The sequence below is a fragment of the Sminthopsis crassicaudata genome, chromosome 2 (genome assembly GCF_048593235.1).
Source record: "Sminthopsis crassicaudata isolate SCR6 chromosome 2, ASM4859323v1, whole genome shotgun sequence".
NCBI lineage: Eukaryota > Metazoa > Chordata > Mammalia > Dasyuromorphia > Dasyuridae > Sminthopsis > Sminthopsis crassicaudata.
Window position 1 is genome coordinate 281,456,345 of NC_133618.1, and position 19,991 is coordinate 281,476,335.

The 19,991-nt window shown below is 32.8% G+C and overlaps 1 protein-coding gene across 3 annotated transcripts in view; it reads left to right on the top strand.

The window, feature by feature from the left end:
* Positions 1–19,991, top strand: part of PRKD1 (protein kinase D1) — a 397,745-nt gene that overhangs the window by 49,001 nt on the left and 328,753 nt on the right. Inside the window, exon 1 of one of the 3 annotated variants that reach the window (XM_074289592.1) lies at positions 9,103–9,508. The exons of the other annotated variants lie outside the window; for them this stretch is intronic. The gene's annotated coding sequence lies outside the window, so the exon portion shown is untranslated. Of the gene's footprint in view, positions 1–9,102; positions 9,509–19,991 lie in introns of those variants that run through there. 3 annotated transcript variants of the gene reach the window in all.

Sequence of the window (19,991 nt, forward strand, 5' to 3'; positions counted from 1 at the left end):
TTTGAACTCAAAACTAGCGAGGCTAGGTGTTTTCTTTTTATCTTCAATTTGAGCTCTAATCTCAGCTTCCTCTTTGCCATTCTTAAGTTATCATTTTTAGTCCAAATATCATTGTCTTTAGCAGTGAAAACAGAAGTAAAATACTTTCCTTGCTAGGGAACAAAGGTACAGTGCTTTCCTTGATTCATGTCTGAGCTTCTTCAGCATCCTTGACATTATTCTTATCAGACCATTCCATGCTTTTGCAATCATCAGATGAGATATTTGTAAAACACTTAGCACAGGGCTTGGCTCATAGTAGGCACTTAATAAACCTTATTTTCTTTTGTTGCTTTCATTCATAGTTATTTATCCCCACTTCTATCTTCTGTATATGCTTTTAAAAAAATTTAAGTTCAACAGTGATCTATCTGGCTGTCTATATCAGTCTTCTTCTCAGAAAACTCCTTTTTTTCCCTTTGGAATTAAATTTCTATGTTTTCAGAATTTCATTCTTGTAAGTGCCCCATCTTTTCTGAGCTGATTTCCCCTGTGAAATCTTGTCCATGGAAGTCTATTCTTTCTTTGAACTTTTTGAAATCTATTGATCAAAAAAAAAAAAAAATCCAATTTAAGTAATCAAGTATCTGTTAAGTGTTAGGTGCTTATTACATACTGCCATGAATGCCAGATCATGCCCAGCTTTTACCATTCTTTATCACCTATTCCCAGCTGGTATTGACATTTTTGCTCTGAAAGTCTTCTCATTTCTACCTCCATAACCATCTTATTGATGAGGATCAGATCTATAATATATCTGTCTCACTTTTTCCCTTCACTTTTTGAAGAATCAAACTTATTTAAGAAAATTTGGACATAGAGAGATGTTATACTTTTGGCAGAGTTCCTGTATAAAATAATATTGGCAGCAGTCATTACAATGACAATTGTGGTAATGATCATCATAACCAATTTTTATATTGCACTTTAAAATTTACCAAGTGCATTTACATTTATTTTCTCATTTAAACCTCCGTAATAACTCCACATGATAGTTACTATGGGAATTATTATGTTCATTTTACAGAGGAGGAAAATGAGGCTCATGAAGGTTAATTAACTTTCTCATCATTGTGGAAATAGAAAGTATCAGAAGCTAAAGTTGAAAACAGATCTTCCTGACTCTTACTTCACCATTCTGTGTACCAGGTGATACTGTTTGCTCAGATAGCTGCATAATGTGAAGTCATTGATTACTCTCATCTTTCATCTCAGATCTCCATGCAAGACTGGTGATGGTTCCTAAATCTCTCATCTGTTTCTTTCTTCTCTTTTGTCCATTTGATGTGTGGACAAATTATGATCATTTCTTCCTCCTTTGATTTTTACCTAAATTTATTCCTCTACCATACTTCTCTTTTCTTAGTCCAGGATTTGTTGGCATAAATAAAAACTCCTGAAATACAATATTACTCTTCTTTCTTTTTTTACTTATTTTGTTCCTTTTGAATAAAGTTCATTTTTCCAGGGTCATATTCTAAATAAGGGTTCTTTTGTATCAAGTCTCAGTGATAGCTGTGAGGCCAGCTGTGTCTCTGACTAGTAAATCTTATTTGTTACTTGTACAGATTTTGTGTATAGATGTTTGAGGCCATTTTTTAATTTATGCCTTAGTTTTTGGATTTTGTCTCAGGAAATTGTGGAGATTTCTGCTACTGTTTATCTTTCTGCATTATAGCTACTTTCTATAATATTTACAGTGGTAGATATACATAGTGAGTTTTCTTCTTTGATGAAAAGTACCAGATCATTTGCTTGAAATGGTGGTCAGATTCCCACTTAATGGTTCTCATTTCTTTTTATTTTCTGGTTCTTAATCCCAAGATTCTGTACATTTCAGAGAAGAAATTCTTAAATTTGTGTTATGGATTTCTTTGTCAATCTGGTGAAGTTTATAGTTGCCTTCTCAGAAGATGCCTTCTTTGAAAGCATAAAATAAAATAAGCAAATTATATGGAATACAATTATCTATCTATCCACCTAATAAATAAATAAATAAATGTATGTATGTTTGTGTGTGTGTGTGTATATATATATATATATATATATATATATAAAATATTAGTTCATGGATGACTTCAGATTGTGAACTTTCGTTTTAGAATGAATGCACATTCTCAGATTCATGTTCTTGGTAATCATTTGTTTGTCAGTTTTACATTGATCATCTGGCTATATTAAATTGTTAGTGGATAAAATTTGAATTTTGACTTTCAGATGTCAACCTGAGTATGGAGAGGCAAAGACTGATTTAGTGTAAGTAGATACTAATATCAACTACTTTGCATTAGTATGATGCATTTTCATTATTTTTCTTTTAGTAATTGCTTTTTTTATCTTGTAACCTTGAGCTCATACTTGGCTCATGACTATATCATACCTTTTGAAGTAAAAGCTATTTGAAAAAGGTACAAACATAAATATGCTTTATGGCTGAAATCTTTCTCCTAATATTGATAAATTAATATGTAGTTATATAAGAAATTTGTATATTTGTATAATAAATTCTTCTCATAAAGAGGGAAACATATCTTGAACTAGATACATATGTGTACATATATACATATATGCATATACGTACACATTGTAGGAACAAATATTTTTATTTTTTATAGATTTTACTAAAATTTAAAGGAAAATTGGCTAAATAAGTCAAATAAAATGCTAACATATTTTAAAGTTATATTTATTAACAGTGCTAAATCTCAATTAAAATAGGATATTTTTAGACTACAAGAACCTTATTCAGAATATATTAGTGGAAGTAAATAGGAATTTACATTTTATATAGCAAAGCAGCTGTGTTGACAATTTGGCATATATTTTAGATTAGCATACTATGTAAGAGTTTTTTTAGATGTTTTAAACATATAGATATATTCTTTGTATATGAAGAATTCACTGGATTTAGATTGAGAAGACTTGAGATATTTTCTTTCTGTGGTCTGGAACTATTTGGAACTATAACCAAAAAGCTATTAAATTGACTGTTCCTTGACCCAACAATATCACCACTCAGTCTATATTCCAAAAAGAGATAAAAGAAAAGTAAAAATCCCCATGTGTAAAAAACACATATATGTATATGTATATGTATATATATATATATGTGTGTGTGTGTGTGTGTTTTATAATACTTCTCTTTGCAGTGACAAAGAATTGTAAACTTAGAATGTGAAAGTTAATTAATTGATGGCTGAAATAGTTATGTCTGATATATGAATATATTGGAATATTCTTCTGCTATAAGAAAAAATGAGGGGAATGATTTCAGTGAAATCTGGAAAGACGTGTGAACTGATGGAGAGAGAAGCGAGCAGAAACAGGAGAACAGTTTATATAACATTATTTTTAATAATAATCAACTTTGAAAGATTTAGAAATTCTGATCATCACAATGACCAACCATGATCATAGATGACTCAAGATGAAACTCCTGATAGGGAGGTGCTAGACTTAGCAGGTTGAGATAGGGTTTTTTGGCACATGTCCAATAAAGGGTTTTGTTTTGTTTTCCTTTACAAATTTGTAAGGAATTTTCTTTCTTGCTTTCTCAATTAGGTATGTGTGTTGGTATATGGATGAATGGAGTTGGGAGATTGGAGGAGCAAAGAAGGATTTTCATTTGAAAAAAAAAATTAAATCTTAAATATTTAGTTTTGCTACTTAAAATTTGTATTGCTTCTTTAGACCTCATTGTCTTTTGCAAAGTATACTAGTTAGGTTAGTTGATCTCTAAGTTTTATTTTCTTACAACTTTTTATATATAATGCTAGGAACATATAGCTGGGATAATTAATACCAAGCATGTTAAGGGGGTAGAGGGAGATCAATTAGGAAGTTATTGAAATAATAATGGCAAGAAATGGCAGTGACCTGAACAAAGGTGGCAATTGTGTGATTTGAGAGAATGAAACATTACTTTCCATGTCATCTCCACAGGACTTTCTCTTCCATGTTATAGAAACCTCTTCACCTCACTCCATCAAATTCACTTCATCCTTGGAATTCTCAGAAGTACCCTCTGCCCTATTGACTTTTATCCCTGATAGGCTAGTTTCTCCCAGGAGCTTGATTTTTTTTTTTAAAGGAGAACCAGAACAACTGTGTCTCAGTTTTTCTACAAGCTGTATTGTTGATTCATTTCTTCTACCGTGCCCCTTTATTAAGTATCTTTTCTCTTCACTTCCTTTTAAGCTCCCTCTTACATTGTTGTCATCCTTCATTGGAATATGAATTCCTTATAGATGAGGACCATCTTTCCTTTACTTGTATTTGTATACCCTTAATTTAGCACAAGTGCCTGGATCATTGTAGTACTTAATAAATGCTTGTTAATTTAATATTGGAAAAAATGTTCTTGGTACCAAAGACATTTGAAAACTGATTGATAGATACTTGGATAAGAAAGCTAGGTGACTCAGTGAATAGAGCTCTGGGTCTGAAATCAGGAAGAATCTGAACTTAAATTTAAACTCAGACATTTACTAGCTGTATGACTCCGGGTAAGCAACTTAATCCTGTTTGTCTCAGTTTCCTCATATGTAAAATGAACTTGAGGAAGAAATAGCAACCCACTCCAGTATTTTTGCCAAGAAAACCCCAAATGAAGTCACATGATTGAAGATGACAAAAAGACATGGCGTCAACCTGTGTTGAGAATGGTGATATCTTTACCAAAAATCTAAGGAGGGATAGATTTGAGGGAAAAGATAATTAGTTCTTATTTTGTACATGTTGAATTTGCTTTATCAATGCAATACGACACAATATCAATACACTCAAAACAATAATTTTGTTTATTAAATATTTTCAGATATCTAGAATTTGAAATGTCTACTAGGCATCTTGTGAAGCAAGATTGTAGCTCAGAAGAGAAATTAAGGCTTGTATATATGTGAAAGATAGATGTCAGTGAACAAAGACTATCAGAGACTAAAATCTTCTTTTATAAATAATTTCTAGGTACAAAATTTAGGTTTTGTTAACATCTGCCACCTTAAAAGGAAAACAAAATTAAGAGTACTGAAATTTCCCTAAAAAGCAATGCCTACTGAGAATTGAAATCTTCTGTCTATGGTTCTTACTTAAATTTTCTTAGTCAATAGTTTTAATAGTTGATAGTTTACATAACAAAGCAGTTTGTGCTGATATTTTAGAATTTTTAAGTAAAGCACGAACATGATAAAATATAAATGTGGTTCTGTGAGTATCCTGACTAGCAAATGATTAGACATTGAGTTCAGGAGGCAAGCTCACAAATTTGGACAGCCTGAGTTTACTTGTACATATATACTTTTGTTTTGATTGTCTAAGTAGTCAGTATAAACTGATTTGTTCCATAGCATGTCACACAGAAATATTCTAAAAGGAAAACAAAAGATATATAATACAACATTTAAGAAATACTTTTCATTTCATGGAACAATTGATTTTCTGTTTGCAATTATTAAAAAGCATCTGGTTTAATTTGCTGCTTTTTTGTGGTCATCTTGTAACAACTCTTATTTTCTGAATTATTTCTCTCTCTCTTCTGTTTGATAAAATCAGTTGGCTTTGACTAAAACAGCATTGAATATAATGTGTAAATTTTATCAAGATGACTAAAATTATGTTGAAATGACTGTAGAGAAGATAAGAAGGAACACCAAATAACTGTTGTCATGATGGATGAATCATAAGATTAGATATTCTAGTTGTTGGAAACCTTAGGGAATATTAACTCAAAATTCATTCCTTCATTGTTATAGATGTAAAAACTGAGGCCCCAAAAGTGACTTGTTGAGACTTCACCAGATAATAAATGTCTAAGTCAGGATTTGAACTGAAGTCTTCCCGATTTTAAACACAATACATTACCTGTTGTGCCACCCACTTGCATGAGGATAGGGATGATTGTTGACAGTGCTACTTTGGACCTGGAAATAGGCAAGAACAGAATGGCTAAAGAGATTTGATTTCCTATATGATTAAGAATAACTGGGAATAGGGGCAACTAGATGGTGTAGTGAATAGAGCACCAGTCCTGAAGTCAGGAGGACCTGAGTACAAATCTGGTCTCAGACACTTACCACTTCCCAGTTGTGTGTCCCTGGGCAAGTCAGTTAACCCCAGTTGCGGGAAAAAGTATAATTAGGAATATTATATTGTAAGGATACCAATTTAGCTTTTTATATTATTTTTCTCTTTATTTTTACTAAAGTTTCTTGATAGTAGTTTAAGGCATTATTGCACTATTTTATTGTTTTCATATTCTTGATCATTTTCATTGATGCTACTAATTTAACAAATTTCTAAAAAATATCTGATTATATTACTCCATTTTCTATTTGTATTGTGATTTAATTTACAAAGTACTTTATACTTATTGTTATATTTGTATCTCATGATAACCCTTTTAGAATGTGATATTATACTTCCTGCTTTACAAGTGAGTAAATTGAGTCAGGTAGAGGTAAATTGCTTAGCAAGCTAAGGGGGCAGGATTTGAACTTGGCTCTTCCTGTCCCCAAGTCCAGTAGTGCTTTATACCCAATACCAGCAATAAGTAAAAATAAATGGGGGCAAGGGTTATTGAATTCAAGAATTTGAAGAAACCCTATGCAGATAATTTGTGCAAAGTCAATCTCTTCCTGAATCGAATATTGTCTTGAGGACTAAAGACTATTGAGTTGGTGTCTTTATAGTCCCAGAATCTAGGGCACATGGATTCATTGGAGGAACTTAATTTAAATTGAATTGAATTGAGAAAATAAATTAAACCGAAAGGAAGACTCTTAGTACATAGCAAAGTGATGTAATTGGAGTAAAGTAGATATGGCTGTTTTGGAAGCATTCGTTAAGACTTCAAATTAAAAAATAAAATGCTGTGTTGATGTCATTTGTGTATATCTACATTCCCATTTTCTCAAATGAATCCTCTCTTCTGTCAAAGAATACCACTTATGTAGAAGCAATCAATATAGTGACTTTATTAGCAATACACACATACACACATATATACCATTTTGCCTTTGTAGTCAGTTCCATGCTTCTCTGCCTGGAGCTGGGGATACTATTATCTGTTCTCCAAGATCATTGTCAGTATTTCAGTTAAGAGTTTCTTTTTATGATCTTTCCATTTATATAGTTGGAATCATTGACTATATTATTCTTTTGGTTGTTTATTTCACTTTTGTTGCTTTGCATTGGCCAGACATCCCAAGTGGGTAATTGTTTAATATATTAGGAGAAATGAATTTGAGATGATGTAAATGTAAATATCTAAGTATAAATATTTTTAAAATACTGCTGCTTTAGTGAAAGAGCCAGAATAAAGTACCATAAAAGGACTTTAAAAGTTGATAAAATTTAACAAATTAGATTTAAAAGATAAAATATAAAAAATTAGATTTGAAAGATAATCATGTGTTGAATTTACTCAGGCAGCCTCCCCCCCCCCCATTCCATTCAATGTTAAGTAAATATTTTTTGAGTTCTAATTTTGCTTAAGACTATTGATTTTGTAACAGCTGGGTAACACAGTTATTAGGACTACTGGACCTCGCATCAGCAATACCTGAATTCAAATTTAGCTGCGGACAATTACTAACCATGTGACCCTAGGCAAGTCATTTAACTTCTGCTTGACTCAGTTTTCACATCTGTAAAATGAGGATAATAATAAGAATCATGGTCCATGATTGTTGTGGGAATCAAAGGAAGCAATAATTATAAAGTGTTTAACATAGTGCTTGGCACATAGTAAATGATATATAAATATTGCTGTTATTATTACATTTTGTTGGACATATTTAAATCATTATTTTTGTCCTTAGTGGAGTTTGAATCCCATGCAGGCAAGATGTAAAAATAAATATAAGGCAAAGTAAAGTATGATAAGTACATGAGAAGCAAAGAATGTTATACAAGTAAGTTTGGAGGAGGAAAGATTGCTTTTTATTGGAAGAGATGATTTAGCTGACCTTGAAAGATGAACATATTTATAGTAGAAATGTAGGTATGAGGGAGATGAGAAACATATTTATTCCAGCATTGGCAAAGTAGCCTAATTTGATTGGAATGTGGAATGGAGAACTGGGAAAATTGAGAGATCAGTATGGCTAAAAAGTGAGTGTGAGTGAGATGATGAAGATATAGTAATAGGAAGAATGATGGAGTGGGAAGAACACTTGATTTTAGCTATAGCCTATGAATTTCAGTGCTGACTTTGCTAATTATAGTTTAATCTTCGGCAGATTCCTTTACTTTCCTGATCTATTTCATAAGGATCATAGAACTTGTACTATTCACTTCAAAACATTGTTGGAAAGATCAAATAATCAAATGATATAATGTATATGAAAATCTCTCTCAACTTAACATAGATAGTTTGATGCTAGATGTTATATCTCATGAAGAAATATTGATCTACAGTGGAGACAATATTATGTATGATTCCTGAATTTCTTTAATTCTTAGTATTAAGTGTCAGTAGACTTTTATGCATTCATTCAACAAATGCTTATTGAATGTGTGTGTTTTTATATATGTATGTGTGTATATATATATGTTCTCATATGTACTATCCTCAATGTAATATGTTCAATATACTCAATAATCATTTATTTTATATATACAAGCAGTATATATATATAAATATATACTCATATGTATATCTATATGCATGTGTGTGCATATACATGTGTCTATACTAGCCCTGTAGCTAGCAGATGCAGAAAGAAAACAATTTCAATTTGAATGTTTTTTGAAATATTTTATGATTAATTTTTTCCTTGGTTCTTATAAACAGAACTAGTAAAGGGTGATATATTGTAAGGTTCAATAGCAAGCTATGATCTGTACCCCCCAGAATTCACATTATTGCCACATCCTAAAGAGTGACAAACATTTGTGGACTATGGCAGCAATCTGTTGGGTGTTTCAGTCTATTTTGAGCTGAAATTGATTAGCACTTTATGAAAAGTGCACAGAAAATTGCTATGCTTATCAAGGCAAATCAAGCCACAAATCTGTCTTTTTTTTTGTACACCTGCAGGTTTTTTTTTTTTTTTTCTTGTAGTGGTTACATTACATTGAGACGTGCTCAAGAATATACATCTTGTTCTGCATATCGTGAAATTTATTCTGATCTTACTGACAGTTTGCAAACAAAAACTCAAAACAAGCTGCAACTGTGTGCAACCCCCAAGCTGCGCTTTCTGATTTCAGTATGCATGAATGCTTGTGAAAAGGAGCTGCAGCTGAAGAAGTCGCTTTTTGCTCATCATACTGTGAAATATAATCTGAGCCTTTGTTTCATGGATTTCATGAAATATGGAGAAACTCTGAACTCGGTTTACCTGATTGCCTTGATTCTCAGCCCCTCTTTTTGTTATAATAGGAAAACGTAAAACTAATCCAAATGATCATTAACCTCTATCAATGGAATAGATTCAGGGTGTGAAGGCCTTATGAAGAAAAGATTGAGGTAGGTGAAAAATACAAGTGAATTCCTTATTGTCAAAGTGATCATATAGACTGTGCTAATATTGTTTTAAAGGAGAGAAGTATAAAAAATGAACAATCTATAAAATATAAAAAAAAATTTACAGCCTAAAGTGTAAATCTATATAATTTAATAGGAAAAGGATTGGGGGAGATGGGAGAAGGGTTTGAGCAGAAGCATTATCCTGCAACATAGGCATATTCTAACTTTACTAGCCAATTTTTGTGATAGACTAGGCTGTTTTTCATGGTGTCAGATTGTTGTGCAGAGCTTTGGGATGTGAAGCTCATAGAAAGAAATTTACTTGGCTTCATCATGAGTGGTAGTTGTGATGGGGGTGTAAAGATGAATAATGTGATTGCTGCTTAAAAGAGCTTGCAGTTTAATAGAAGAGAAAGAATATAGGCACACATATTATACCACACAGACTTTGTTAAACTCAAGCTTTGATAATTTGAGAGATCCGTGATTTTATTGATCTGTATACTGATGTTGACATGTAACTGATACAAACTTCCTTATCTCTATGCTTGATCATCATCTAACTGAAGAAACATTTATTAAAGGCTTATTATGTGCCCTATCCTCAGGGAGTTTACAATAATTTTTTTATTAAAGCCAACATAATTATCTGGGGAGGGGTAGATGTATGGTAGCACAAGTTTAGAAATTGTTAGGAGGTGATGTAGAGTTCTGGAGAATGTTTCTGGTTCTGGGCATAATAAGGGGAAAGGGTTCTTTTAAAGTTCTTCTAAGAGACTTCAGGGATTTAGGTTCAGGGATGAATTCAGGGTCCAGAGGGAGTGGACATGAGGAGGGGGAGGAGGATGACCAGGGGTATATGTAGCACATTTTCCATAATTTTTTCATGAAGTTCACCCAGTGTGGTACAGGTATTTTTTCTTCATCTTTTCATATTTCAGGGGAACCAGCCTTTTAACATTTCTGGTCATGTGTGTCCTTAACAATTTTTTTAATGTTACATCTTATGCACAAATTCTCATCAATAACCTAGCTCCCAGTCTACTTTGACCCAAGAAATCTCTTTCCATTGACTTTTAAGTTTGTTGTAACTTGATCTTTTGAGATTATGATGTTCAATCATTGACAATAAAAAAGCATGTTCTGGAAGATATTGGTATTAAAAGATAGAAGGGCTTTTGTTGTATAGCATTTCAGAATCAATGAAAGTAGTGCAGTTTCCCCAGTAAAATTGCACTGAACTTTTTTCTTCCCATTTAATTTTGCTTCTAGATCATTGTCTAGACTGTCTATTCAGATCTATTATCTATTGGATGCTCTAAGAAATATAACATGTTGGACTGTGGGTCCCTGAGAGACTGTGGAACCATTGAAGTGTATCTCACTTATGAGCATTGCTATTTGAATGTTTATTTTGCCCCAGCACCTAGCAAGGTACCTGTAACATAATAGGTTCTTAATACAGGTTTATTAATTGACTGTTTCCTGCAAAATATGCCATGTGAAAAACAGGCTTTTCAAATGTATGTATATTGCTTTGTGATTAATAATATACAAATTCATTTAAAAATATTACTGAAATGAGAGCAGTTTTTGTGTATTTTCTATTTTTTCTAATCAAAATTATATTAGAGGGGAGTTTTCATTTTCAAAAAGATACTCAACAGATTGCCTGACCATTTGCATATTGGCAATATACATTCTTTATTTTGATGTTTTTCCACTATGGATAGATAGACCAATTGTTTTCCCCATTACTTCATAATTCTCTAAAAGTACTATCTAGGATTTGAGCCTTGAGGTAATTAATACAGTGTCATAAATAGAATACAGTGTTATAAATAGTAACATCAATATAAGTAGTGCCTTTTTTTTTTAGTGTTTGAACTTTGTATGAAATATCTTCTGTGATGAATATCTAAGGTAAGTGTGGGTTTCCTAATAAGGGCGTAAGAGATGTAAAAAAAAAAAAAAAAATATATATATATATATATATATATATATATATATATGCTCTAACAATTCAAAGGAATGAAAGGATCAAGAAAAGCTGGTTTAGAAATGGAAGAAATAAGTCAAATTTAGAGAATAGCTCCAGGGCATACGAAATGGAACCAAGAAATGCAACTCAAAAGTAGGAGGGAGAAAAATATATTTGGTTAGAAACAATTAAGTTTGATTTAGCTGGAGTGTAGGGTACTTTCACCTCAAATTATAAACATATGTTAAATGCCTTCATACTTGAGAAGAGACAAAGGTGAGATAAAACACAAGTAGGCATGAAACAAAACTAGAAAAGATTGGTTAGAAATAGGTCATGGAATGTCAAACTTGAATGTCAAACAAAAGAAGGCTGAATGTAATTTTTCTTGGCAATAGGAAATCATTAAACATTTTATGTAGAAGAAGGATATAATCAGAACTAGACATTAGGAAAATTAATCTAGTTATAATAGGATGAGTTGGAGAAAAGGTCACTTCAAAGATTTTCACACAAATCTAGATGAGATATACTTTGACCCTAAGTGGGGAGAGAGACGGGAATAATTACACATGTAAAAGTTTTTATGTCTTAGACATGATGCTAGGTGTTTTACAAATATTATCTTATTTGATTCTCACAACAACCCTGTGAGGTAAGTACAGTTATTCCCAATTTACAGTTGAAGAAACTGAGGCAAACAGTGACTTGTTGACAGTTCTAGAGTTGGTAAGTGTCCTGAGACCAGATTTGAGCTTGTCTTTTTGACTCCAGGCCTGGTTTGTTGTCTACTACATCAGCTAGCTGCCTCAGATAGACAATGACAATGGAAAGGAGGAGATGTGAAAGCTATTGGAGAAATAGAATTGTCAGCAGGCAGATTTCAGAAAAACCTGGAAAGAATTTCATGAACTAATGCTGAGTGAAGTGAATAGAACCAGAACATTGTACATAGTAACATCAATATTGTACACTGAAAACTATGATATACTTAGCTTTTCTCAGCAATACAGTGATCCAAGATAATTTCAATAGACTTGGGAAGGAAAGTAGTATCTATATCCACAGAAAGAACTATGGAAACTGACTGCAGATTGAAATATACTATTTTCACTTTTGTTGTTTTTTCTTTCTCTTCATTTTTCCCTTTTGTTCTGGTTTTTCTTTCAAAACATGACTAATATAAAAATGTTTAAAATGATTATACATGTATTATATATATATACATATATACATACATATATATATATATATATATATATATATATATATATTAGATTGCTTATTTGTCTTGGGAATGAGGAAAAAAGGGAGGAAGGGAGAAAAAAATGTAAAACTCAAAATCTTACAAAAATGAATGGTGAAAACTTTATTTACATGTAATTGAAAAAAATAATTTTAAGTAGGGGAAAAATGAAATAGAATGCCAAGGGGGAGTTGAAAGTAGAGTATATGGAAGAAGCAAGAAACAAAATTAACTTTTAAGTCTTTGTGCCTGGGTAATTACTGATGTACTGAAACCTTTATAGAACTAGAGAAATAAGGAAGGAGGTTTTGTTGAAAAATTAGTTTATAAAAAAAATTTAGAGGAGTTCAATATTTTTTTAAATGGTTGGTAATTTTGTTTTGCATTACCTTTATTTCTAAATATATCTATTTCTCCAAGTCCAATTCCTTGTAACAAAGAATAATTCAGGCCAACTGAAAACAGCAAGTAATGAGTTCAGTTTTAAATATTGATTTCAAGATGTCACTGGGAATTTAGAAGTCGAGTAAACTATTCAAATGTAAATTTTAAGTTTGAGAGCGGTCAAATCTGGGGATAGAGATTTGAAAATCATCCATTTCTTTTTCAGAACAAGCTAAATACCTCATCATCTAGACCTCATTACAAGTCTATGAAAAATTGAGTCTACTGCTTTTTTTTTTTTTTTGAAAGTACAAATAATCACCAAATAGTAAATCTTATCTGTTTTTCTTAAATTCAGTTCCTGAAATTTAGGGATATTAACTTTCAAGCATCTTATTTCCTAGGAAGATCAATGCAGTGGAAATCATGAAACTGATGCCATCTACATGTGAGAACCATCAAATGACCTTCTAATTGCCAAATCCACTGGCTTTTCTCAGTCTTCATTTTTTATGAACTCTGTGTAGTACTTGAATTGAGGACCAACTTCAATTTCTTGAAATATTTCCTTTATTTTCAGCCTCATGAAACAAACAAAAAAGAATGTGTTTCTGCTGTCTGACAGTTTTTTTCCCCTTGTCTAGTATCTTTTTTTCCTCTTATGCTGGAACCGTGAGCTCTTTGAAAAGTTACCCTGGACTCCATATTTTCCTATTTTCTGTTCCTTACTACAGAAAATTCATTCATTTCTTATTATTTCATGATTATACTTATGCAAATAAATTCCAAGTTTCATTTTTGCCATTATCTGTATGAACTTGAGCAAATTACAATCTCCATGGGATTTATTTTCTTCATCTATAAAATCATGCAGCTAGGTAGTGCAGTGGATAGAACTCTCTGCCTGCAATCAGGAAACTGAATTCAAATCTGATATCAGACACTTGTAATTATAGGATACAAGTAGAGCAAGTCACTTAACTCTTTTGTTTATTTTTGTTTCCCCATCTGTAAAATGGGAATAACAATAACACCTGTTTCCCAGGGTTGCTGTGATGATTAAATAAGAATAATTGTAAAATGTTTAGCATAGAGCCTTACATGTGCTAAGCATTACATAAATGCTAGTGAGAATGATGATGATGGCCTGGACTAGATAGCCTGGAAGATCTCTTCTTAACTCTAAATTTGTGATCTTTTGTTCTTCATCTTCAGTCCTGACTTGGAGGCCAGTTATGTTTCTCCAGTCATGTCTTAAACATTTTCTCTTGTCCCCTTAAACTCACCTGGAATTATCTTAAACTTAAAATTATCTGTAATTGAACACATTACTTTTGACTATAATGGCTCCACATTCCTTTCCATTACTTCTGATATTACCCTTATTATCCTTATCTCTGGAAGCTTAGATTATCAAAGAGACATTCCAATTGGTAATTTAATAATCTTATAAGTTGGGATAGGCTGTTTGGCACAAAATCCCACTTTTATATTATTTTTTATTCTCTATTGCAAAAATAGAACTACTCCATTTCAGAATAAAGTTACTAATAACTTAAAAATCAATGAAAAGCTTTGAAGAATGTATAAAACTGCTGAAAAATAATGCCAATGATGCCACTAAAAATAAATGTATGACTGGAAAAGTTAGGGCACCGGGAGTTATTTTTGGTAATATGTTTCTTGCGAAAGTGAGACAGGAGCTGGACTACCTTAAATAGTATACTGGAAATGAGAATCACAGAATTAAAGAGTTGGAATGAATTTCAAAGATCATCAAGCCTTTTATTGACATCTGTGGCAAGTAAATATCTAGCCTCTATTTAGGGTCCTCTATGAGAGGGAATATATATCTTTCTGACGCAGCTCAATCTACTCTGAGAAGAGTAGTAGAAGTAGTAGAAGAGTATAAGAAGTAATTATGGGTAAATTTTTTTTTTTTTTTTTAATGTTGTGCCTAAATCTGTTTCTCTGCAAATCTATACATTACTTCTGATTTTTTTGGATCAAGCAGAGCAAGTAAAATATTTCTAAATGATATTTACAGGACATAATGTAAGCCCTCCGCACCGGGCCCGGACCCCTGAGGCCCCCCCGCCGGAGCGAGGGGAGGGGGCCCGGAGGCCCGGCTATCTGTGGCCCACCGAGGCTCCTTGGCACTGCAGTATCGTCAGCTTAGGGAGGATTCTGACTTAGAGGCGTTCAGTCATAATCCCACAGATGGTAGCTTCGCCCCATTGGCTCCTCAGCCAAGCACATACACCAAATGTCTGAACCTGCGGTTCCTTGCGTACTGAGCAGGATTACTATGGCGACAACCCCTCATCAGTAGGGTAAAACTAACCTGTCTCATTACGGTCTAATGACGGTCTACTCTTGAAGTATTGCAAAAATAGGAAGACCTCCCACATATTGCACATTTATTAAAAATTTATTGTTTTCCAGGCATTATGCTATGGGGGTACAAAAACAGAAGTAAGATAGAAGAAGAAACTCAAGGGGTTTCCTTTCTATTAGAGAATCATAGAATCATAGCCAATATGTGTAAATGTGCATGTGTACAAAACATATGCACAGTAGATACAAGATGATTTTTTTAGAGGAAGAAATTACCCCAAAACAGATTTATGAGAAAACACATATACTGCTTTTTTTTTTTAATTTTTTTTTATTATATTATCCCTTGTATTCATTTTTCCAAATTACCCCCCCTCCCTCTATTCCCTCCCCCCGATGACAGGCAATCCCATACATTTTACATGTGTTACAATATAGTCTAGGTACAATACATGTGTGTGAATATCATTTTCTTGTTACACAATAAACATTAGAATCCGAAGGTACATGCAACCTGGGCAGACAGATATTAGTGCTAACAATTTACATTCACTTCCTAGTGTTTCTTCTCTGGGTGTAGCTACCTCTGTCCATCATTGATCAACTGGAAGTGAGTTGGATCTTCTTTATGTTGAAGATTTCCACTTCCATCAGAATACATCCCCATACAGTATTGTTGTTGTTGTGTACAGTGATCTTCTGGTTCTGCTCATTTCACTCAGCATCAGTTGATTTAAGTCTCTCCAGGCCTCTCTGTATTCCTCCTGCTGGTCATTTCTTACAGAGCAATAATATTCCATAACCTTCATATACCACAATCTACCCAACCATTCTCCAACTGATGGACATCCATTCATCTTCCAGTTTCTAGCCACGACAAAAAGAGCTGCCACAAACATTTTGGCACATATATGTCTCTTTCCGATCTTTAGTATTTCTTTGGGATATAATCCCAGTAGTAGTGCTGCTGGGTCAAAGGGTATGCACAGTTTGATAACTTTTTGGGCATAATTCCAGATTGCTCTCCAGAATGGCTGGATTCTTTCGCAACTCCACCAGCAATGTATTAGTGTCCCAGTTTCCCCACATCCCCTCCAACATTCATCATTATTTGTTCCTGTCATCTTAGCCAATCTGACAGGTGTGTAGTGGTATCTCAGAGTGGTCTTAATTTGCATTTCTCTGATCAGTAGTGATTTGGAACACTCTTTCATGTGAGTGGATATAGTTTCAATTTCTTCCTCTGAGAATTGTCTGTTCATATCCTTTGACCATTTATCAATTGGAGAATGGTTTAATTTCTTATAAATTAGGGTCAGTTCTCTATATATTTTGGAAATGAGATCTTTGTCAGAACCTTTGTTTTTAAAAATATTTTCCCAATTTGTTACTTCCCTTCTAATCTTGTTTGCATTAGTATTATTTGTACAGAAACTTTTTAGTTTGATGTAATCAAAATCTTCTATTTTGTGATCAATAATGATCTCTAGTTCTCCTCTGGTCATAAATTCCTTCCTCCTCCACAAGTCTGAGAGGTAGATTATCCTCTATTCCTCTAATCTATTTATTATCTCCCTCTTTATGCCTAAATCATGGATCCATTTTGATCTTATCTTGGTATATGGTGTTAAGTGTGGATCCATATCTAATTTCTGCCATACTAATTTCCAGTTTTCCCAACAGTTTTTTTCCGAATAATGAATTTTTATCCCTAATGTTGGAATCTTTGGGTTTGTCAAAGATTAGATTGCTATAGATGTACCCTTTTTTGTCCTTTGTATTTAATCTGTTCCACTGATCTACCGGTCTATTTCTTAGCCAATACCAAATGGTTTTGGTGACTGCTGCTATATAATATAGCTTTAGATCAGGTACACTTAGACCACCTTCCTCTGAGTTTTTTTTTCATTAGTTCCCTTGCAATTCTCGACCTTTTATTCTTCCATATGAATTTTGTTGTTATTTTTTCTAGGTCAATGAAATAGTTTCTTGGGAGTCTGATTGGTATAGCACTAAATAAATAGATTAGTTTGGGGAGTATTGTCATCTTTATTATATTTGCTCGGCCTATCCAAGAGCACTGAATGTCTTTCCAATTATTTAAATCTGATTTTATTTTTGTGGCAAGTGTTTTGTAATTTTTCTCATATAATTCCTGACTTTTCTTTGGTAGATGGATTCCCAAATATTTTATACTCTCAACATTTGTTTGGAATGGAATTTCTCTTTGTATCTCTTGCTGTTGCATTTTGTTAGTGATATATAAAAATGCCGAGGATTTATGTGGATTTATTTTGTATCCTGCCACTTTGCTGAAATTTTGAATTATTTCTAGTAGCTTTTTAGCAGAGTCTTTGGGGTTCTCTAAGTATACCATCATGTCATCTGCAAAAAGTGATAGTTTAATTTCCTCATTTCCTACTCTAATTCCTTGAATCTCTTTCTCGGCTCTTATTGCCGAGGCTAGCGTTTCTAGTACTATATTGAATAGTAATGGTGATAGTGGGCAACCTTGTTTCACTCCTGATCTTACTGGGAAAGGTTGCAGTTTATTTCTATTGCATATTATGCTTACTGAAGGTCTTAAATATATGCTCCTGATTATTCTAAGGAATAGTCCATTTATTCCTATGCTCTCAAGAGTTTTTAGTAGGAATGGATGTTGGATTTTGTCAAATGCTTTTTCTGCATCTATTGAGATGATCATATGGTTCTTATTAATTTGATTATTAATATGGTCAATTATATTAATAGTTTTCCTAATATTAAACCAGCCCTGCATTCCTGGAATAAATCCTACTTGACACATATACTGCTTTAAGGTTTTCAAAGAATTCCACATCATTATATTCTCACAACAAACCTGGGAGAAAGATTATTCTCATTTTACAAGTAGGAAGTGAGAGGAACAGAGAGTGATTTGACCAGGATTCTATAATTAGTAGTATCTTAGACTGAATTTGATCTTTGGTCTTTCTGACTATAGCTCCAAAGCTTTATTTACCATACCATCTAACTTTCTTTACAAACCCTTGCTAGTGCAATTTCTTTGTGGTTTCAGATTCCCCAAATATTGACTTCCATGAAACCAAAACTGAACTGGGAATGGAACATAGAATTATATTCCTCATCAGATCTTAAAAACCCATATTCCTAGATTTTCTTGTGACTATTTGCCTCAGTTTCCCCATGAAAAATAATAGCATTTATCTTTTGAGATTGTTCAAAAGATCTGAGATATAATTGTAAAATGCTCTGCACGATGATAGGTATTATTGTTATTATTACTTGAGTTCCTTTGGAGTCCTTTGTGAGAGAGTGCTGATAAAATGTAATTATTTAAGCCTAATTTTATTGACACTTTAAATAAGCTTTTAAATGACATTTTGTTTCACTAAAGAGCTAAAGTTTTTCAAAGAGGTATCATTTGATGAAGAGTGGCAGCAAGGTATTCAGCTTGAGCATTTAAGCAATTATAAAAAGGCTTTTTTCTCAACTTTCAGAAAGTTTTCTTTCACTTGTCTTGATTGACCAGCAGTCTTTAACATCTCTGATAGATGCAAAGATTGTCATGGATGAAATCAAATAAAAGATTCCAATTCAGCCTGTTCAACTACATGACTTTGACAATTTTTGCATGAAAAATTGGATCTTACTTCTTTAATCATGGCTTAGACATTTTGGGTTTGAAATGTACCACCCATTCTTTTTTCTTTAAAAACAAAAAAAAAAAAAAGTATGAAAGAAAAGAAAGGTCTCATTCCATACATTTTCTTTACCTCCTCTGGATCTTCATGGAAGTAGACCCTCCCTTGTAACAATAACAAATAAGTTAAACAAAAATGATAAATATGTTGATCATACCTGGAAGCATATATACCATTTCTCTTTGGTCATCTTTAAATTCTCTGACATGAGGAGGGAGATGTATTTCTTTATCTGGTGTTAGAATCATTATTAATTTTTTAGTTACTCAGAATTTGGCTTACTTTTGGTGATGATTCTACTTAAATCATTGTAGTCATTTTTTAATGTTCTTCTCTTTTGGATTTTTTTCACCCTGATAAATTAATACAGAACTTTCCAGCTTCTCTGAATTGCTTATATTTTCCATTTCTTACTACAAAGTAAATTATTCCATTTCATTCTTGTTTCATAGTTTGTGGAGCCATTTCCAGATTGACAGCTTGATAGATTTTTCCCCATTCTTCATTCTCGCGTGCACGCGCACACACACACACACACACACACACACACACACACACACAATACTTTGATATGTTTTGGAATTTTGTCTCGCTCTTTGACTTCCTTGACATTCTAATTGTAGATTCCATGCTACTGATTTTGGACACTTTTAATGCCAATACTTAGGCTAACCAGTGTTTTAGATTTTTGTTTTGTTTTTGTTATTCAATTGTTTTCCAATCATGTCTTGATCTTTATGACCACATTCTGGGTTTTCTTGTCAAAGATATTGGAGTGGTTTGCCATTTCCTTCTCCAGCTCATTTTCCAGATGAGGAACTGAGGTGA